Consider the following 5,981-nt stretch of genomic DNA (forward strand, 5'->3'; position numbering starts at 1 on the left):
TTCCAGTCAGAAAAACTGAAAATCACTTCAGATAATACTTTTTCCAGTCAGAAAAACTGAAAATCACTTCAGAAAATACTTTTTCCAGTCAGATAAACTGAAAATCACTTCAGAAAATACTTTTTCCAGTCAGATAAACCGAAAATCACTTCAGAAAATACTTTTTCCAGTCAGAAAAACTGAAAATCACTTCAGATAATACTTTTTCCAGTCAGAAAAACTGAAAATCACTTCAGAAAATACTTTTTCCAGTCAGATAAACTGAAAATCACTTCAGAAAATACTTTTTCCAGTCAGATAAACCGAAAATCACTTCAGAAAATACTTTTTCCAGTCAGAAAAACTGAAAATCACTTCAGAAAATACTTTTTCCAGTCAGAAAAACTGAAAATCACTTCAGATAATATTTTTTCCTGTCAGAAACACTGAAAATCACTTCAGAAAATACTTTTTCCAGTCAGAAAAACTGAAAATCACTTCAGATAATATTTTTTCCTGTCAGATAAACTGAAAATCACTTCAGAAAATACTTTTCCCAGTCAGATAAACTGAAAATCACTTCAGAAAATACTTTTTCCAGTCAGAAAAACTGAAAATCACTTCAGAAAATACTTTTTCCAGTCAGATAAACTGAAAATCACTTCAGATAATACTTTTTCCAGTCAGAAACACTGAAAATCACTTCAGAAAATACTTTTTCCAGTCAGAAAAACTGAAAATCACTTCAGATAATATTTTTTCCTGTCAGATAAACTGAAAATCACTTCAGAAAATACTTTTCCCAGTCAGAAAAACTGAAAATCACTTCAGATAATATTTTTTCCTGTCAGATAAACTGAAAATCACTTCAGAAAATACTTTTCCCAGTCAGAAAAACTGAAAATCACTTCAGAAAATACTTTTCCCAGTCAGATAAACTGAAAATCACTTCAGAAAATACTTTTCCCAGTCAGAAAAACTGAAAATCACTTCAGATAATATTGTTTCCTGTCAGAAAAACTGAAAATCACTTCAGAAAATACTTTTCCCAGTCAGATAAACTGAAAATCACTTCAGAAAATACTTTTCCCAGTCAGAAAAACTGAAAATCACTTCAGAAAATACTTTTCCCAGTCAGATAAACTGAAAATCACTTCAGAAAATACTTTTCCCAGTCAGAAAAACTGAAAATCACTTCAGAAAATACTTTTCCCAGTCAGAAAAACTGAAAATCACTTCAGATAATATTTTTTCCTGTCAGATAAACTGAAAATCACTTCAGAAAATACTTTTTCCAGTCAGAAAAACTGAAAATCACTTCAGATAATATTTTTTCCTGTCAGATAAACTGAAAATCACTTCAGAAAATACTTTTCCCAGTCAGAAAAACTGAAAATCACTTCAGATAATATTTTTTCCTGTCAGATAAACTGAAAATCACTTCAGAAAATACTTTTCCCAGTCAGATAAACTGAAAATCACTTCAGAAAATACTTTTCCCAGTCAGAAAAACTGAAAATCACTTCAGAAAATACTTTTCCCAGTCAGAAAAACTGAAAATCACTTCAGATAATATTTTTTCCTGTCAGATAAACTGAAAATCACTTCAGAAAATACTTTTCCCAGTCAGAAAAACTGAAAATCACTTCAGAAAATACTTTTCCCAGTCAGATAAACTGAAAATCACTTCAGAAAATACTTTTCCCAGTCAGAAAAACTGAAAATCACTTCAGAAAATACTTTTCCCAGTCAGAAAAACTGAAAATCACTTCAGATAATATTTTTTCCTGTCAGATAAACTGAAAATCACTTCAGAAAATACTTTTCCCAGTCAGAAAAACTGAAAATCACTTCAGATAATATTTTTTCCTGTCAGAAAAACTGAAAATCACTTCAGAAAATACTTTTCCCAGTCAGAAAAACTGAAAATCACTTCAGAAAATACTTTTCCCAGTCAGAAAAACTGAAAATCACTTCAGATAATATTTTTTCCTGTCAGATAAACTGAAAATCACTTCAGAAAATACTTTTCCCAGTCAGAAAAACTGAAAATCACTTCAGAAAATACTTTTCCCAGTCAGATAAACTGAAAATCACTTCAGAAAATACTTTTCCCAGTCAGAAAAACTGAAAATCACTTCAGAAAATACTTTTCCCAGTCAGAAAAACTGAAAATCACTTCAGATAATATTTTTTCCTGTCAGATAAACTGAAAATCACTTCAGAAAATACTTTTCCCAGTCAGAAAAACTGAAAATCACTTCAGATAATATTTTTTCCTGTCAGAAAAACTGAAAATCACTTCAGAAAATACTTTTCCCAGTCAGATAAACTGAAAATCACTTCAGAAAATACTTTTCCCAGTCAGAAACCCTTTTCTTAGACCAAATCCTGTCAGATTGATTTATTATAATGTTATGTCTTCATAACCTTTTAAAAATCATTAGATTTTGAAGACATGACATTATAATAAAACATTCTGACAGGATTAGTTGTCTCTCAGCCAAATAAGGTCCCATTCTGACAAACCATACATCAATGGAAAGCTTATTTATTTAGCTTTCAGATGATATACAAGTCAAAATTTTGACACTTATGACTGGTTTTGTGGTCCTGGATCACACACACACACACACACACATACATACATATATATATATATATATATATAAATAAACAATACCTTTTTTCTTTTTTTCCCTCGTTCTTAGGATGGCAACCCCATACAGTCGTCCAGCACCACTTCGAGTCAGGTGTGTTGCAACCTGCAAGAACCAAAAGGCTTTGACCTTTACAACACACCAGAATAAAATACATGCCGGGACATTTAATGTAACAACTTCATGTGCGCTAACTGATGGGGAGACAGTATACCTTTCTGTTAGAAATGGCATCGACCCTGAATTTGAAGAGGGGCAGTCTTACGTCGTAAAAAACTTCACCCTCTCGCACAAATATGGGCGGCCATGCGTGTTCGTCAATCGAGCAACAATAAAATTCAAAACAGCTCCACTGCCCATTACTGACGAGGCCAGAAGAGCAGCTAAAGAGGCCCTCTATCCACCTTCCCCACGCAAGACTGGTGAAGAAGAGGACATCTTCACAAGCAGGAGCTACCTAAGTCTCCAGGGGCAGATAGAAAAAGTGAGTGACTTTAAAAGCATAACTGAATATCTAACACAGTAAGATATTCATAACACTGTAAGCTATAAGGGGCTTTTTCGCTGGAGAGACAGGTTCATAGTTCCCTTAACTATTGGTGGGCATACTTACTCAATAGCATGTTCAAAATATTAAATATTTTTTTCCAGGTTAAATGTTGATTATTAGCAACTTAAACCCCCTTTTTTCTAAACATCTCTACTTAACTGCCGGTCACGCACAACCGCCATGCTTGTAATTTTTTAAATGGGTTTTATTTGTGTTTGTAGTTCTGGACCAAATCCTTTGCCAAAGAGCAATGGATTGTGGGCAATATTAGCCATTAGAGCAGGGTTCCCCAAATCTTACCCTGGAGGTCCAATGCGCTGCAGAGTTTAGCTCCAACCCTGATCATACTCACCTACCTGTTATTCTCTAATGATCCTGAAGACCGTGATTAGCATGCTCAGGTGTGTTTGATTAGGGTAAGAGCTAAACTCTGCAGGAAAATGGATCTCGAGGTCCAGATTTGATGATCCCTGCATTAGAGGGTGCACGCATCCACACTTCCAAAAATCGGCCTGAAATAGTGGACCATCCTGGGATTTTTGGCATACTCTTTTCATCATACTATGCTTTGGGACACACTTATTGTAATTTTACATACTATTTAGGACAGAGAGGATAAACATCAGGACGCAGGGTCAAAAATACTTGTTACCTGCATTGTCCTCACCCGTGTGTCATTTTTCAGGTCGAAGCAGCCAGGATGACCCGAGCGCAGGTACCCATCCTGGACTTGCGTATGAGATGCGGGTCCATGCTGTTTGACATCGCACTGTGGAGAGAAGAGGCCTTACGTGAACTCTATGTTGGGGACTTGGTGGAGTTCACCCACCTTAAGTCCACCATAACACCAGACGGCAAAAAAAAATTTGTCTCATCAAACTACACAACTGTCAAGGTACACAATTTATGCTGCACATCACATCCATACAGATCAGAGATACCCAAACTTGCCTCAACACCAGCTGAGAAGTTTCTAGTATGCCTAGTAAGAGCTTGACTAGCTGGTGTGTCTAATTAAAGTTGGAGCTAACTTCTACAGGGTAGGGTTGCACCAGCCATTCGTAAGTTCCTACTTAAATTGGAACATAAAGTCCACACTAGAGGCTTAGTAACTACTAGCTAGTTTGTAACTAAATCTATACATTATTTGGTTGCACCAGTTGTTCGTAAGGCAGGACTTAGCTTGTAGTTCGTAAGCTCTCCGTAAAGTAATGCGTAGTCGCATAATATGACGCTTACACTAAATCATCCAACAGCAACCTTCAAAATACGCGAGCGGAACTTGTTTAAATGCTATGAATTGTAATTTATCCTTCATTCTAACTTCTTTTGCCTCACATATACTAACGGTAAAAACAAGTTTCCATTAAAAAAAAATAATAATAACATTAGACACATTTGTAAATAACATTCAGAGACTAATTGAAATAAATAAAGATCAATAAAAAAGGAAAGAAAGAAATGACATTTATTTATCATTTATCAATTGACATGCGCAACACGAAGCGCACAGAGTCACGCTGATGGGGTGTTAAAGACACGCTAAAAAAGAAACAAGTAGGTTTATTCACACATTGTTCTCTCTCTTAATATGTATGTGAGTGTAAATGTCAGCAGCATCATATATGCCTAAATGATTGAAGGTTGTCGGTTAAAAAAAGAGCATACTGATGCAGTTCACTCAGTCTGCTATTTTATTCCAACCGTTATTCCTGACCAGACGCTTCCGTAAATATTTAGTTTATACGTAAAGTTACGTTGAAACTAAGTTTAATGGTGCAACGCAAAAATATTTAGTAGTGCGTAAGTTGTAACTTAGTGTCCATTTACGTCGCAACTAGGCTAAGTTGTAACTTACACACAGCTGGTGCAACCGGCCCCAGGACACTGGCCCTCCTTTTAATAATGTATTAGTAAATGTTGAAATTAACATTAACAAAGATTAATAAATGCTGCATAAATGCAGTTCATTATTAGTTCATGTTAACTAATACATTAACTAACGTTTACTAATGAACCTTATTGTAAAGTGTTACCAAAAACTATTTATGACATTTATTTTTGATAATATCCTCATTTTTAACAGTACTGTAGTTTTGCAGGTAGGTTTCTTGAAGCATCTTGGAGACATGGCCAAATTTTTTCTGAATTTTGTCTGTCTCAGTTTGTTCTGTTTCGTCATGTCATTCCAGACAGATTTAGAAATGTAAACTGACATTTCCTACTGACACACTACAGCAAAAGTTAGAAATAATAATTGACTTTAAATTAAATAGCTAGTAAAAATACTAGAGGCCTAAGATTACATTGTTACCAGTATAACCATAACACTAACCCTTACCCTATATGTGAATTTTTTAATTTTTTTATTTCCAGATTATTGACCGGCAGATACTGGAGCAAGACCTGGAAATAATTGGGATTTCTCAAAAAAACGACACCCTTATCCTTCTTGACAGTGGGCTGGATGATTATGTTGTGCCAGCCCACTTCTATGCAGGCAACCCAGACGATTTAGTGAAGCAACTACCGTTGCAACTGAGAGTACGGCATGTTCAAAAACAAGTCCTAAGCATAAAATGCCTGACTTCACCTAACAATGAGGAAGCACAGGATCAAGCATCCCTAGATCCAGAACAGGATGTGGAATCACCTGATCCAGTTAAAGGAAGGGAATCCTTGGATCCAGGTCAGAGTGGGGAATTGCTGGATCCACTTCTGGCTGTAGCACCCCCGGAGCCAGAAGAAAGTGTGGATGGAGACACTGAATTCCTGGACGATGCAATGAATTA

The 5,981-nt window shown here is 35.5% G+C and overlaps 1 long non-coding RNA gene across 1 annotated transcript in view; it reads right to left on the bottom strand.

The window, feature by feature from the left end:
* The window catches only part of LOC141312712 (uncharacterized), an 11,508-nt gene extending 7,417 nt beyond the window's left edge, over positions 1-4,091 (bottom strand). Inside the window, exons 1-3 of the long non-coding RNA XR_012349257.1 lie at positions 3,842-4,091; positions 2,854-3,102; positions 2,663-2,744 (exon numbers count right to left, since the gene is read on the bottom strand). This is a non-coding gene — a long non-coding RNA (uncharacterized lncRNA). The remainder of the gene's footprint in view (positions 1-2,662; positions 2,745-2,853; positions 3,103-3,841) is intronic.
* Positions 4,092-5,981: the final 1,890 nt, after the last annotated feature.

Source organism: Garra rufa, unplaced genomic scaffold (genome assembly GCF_049309525.1).
Source record: "Garra rufa unplaced genomic scaffold, GarRuf1.0 hap1_unplaced_004, whole genome shotgun sequence".
Taxonomy (NCBI): domain Eukaryota; kingdom Metazoa; phylum Chordata; class Actinopteri; order Cypriniformes; family Cyprinidae; genus Garra; species Garra rufa.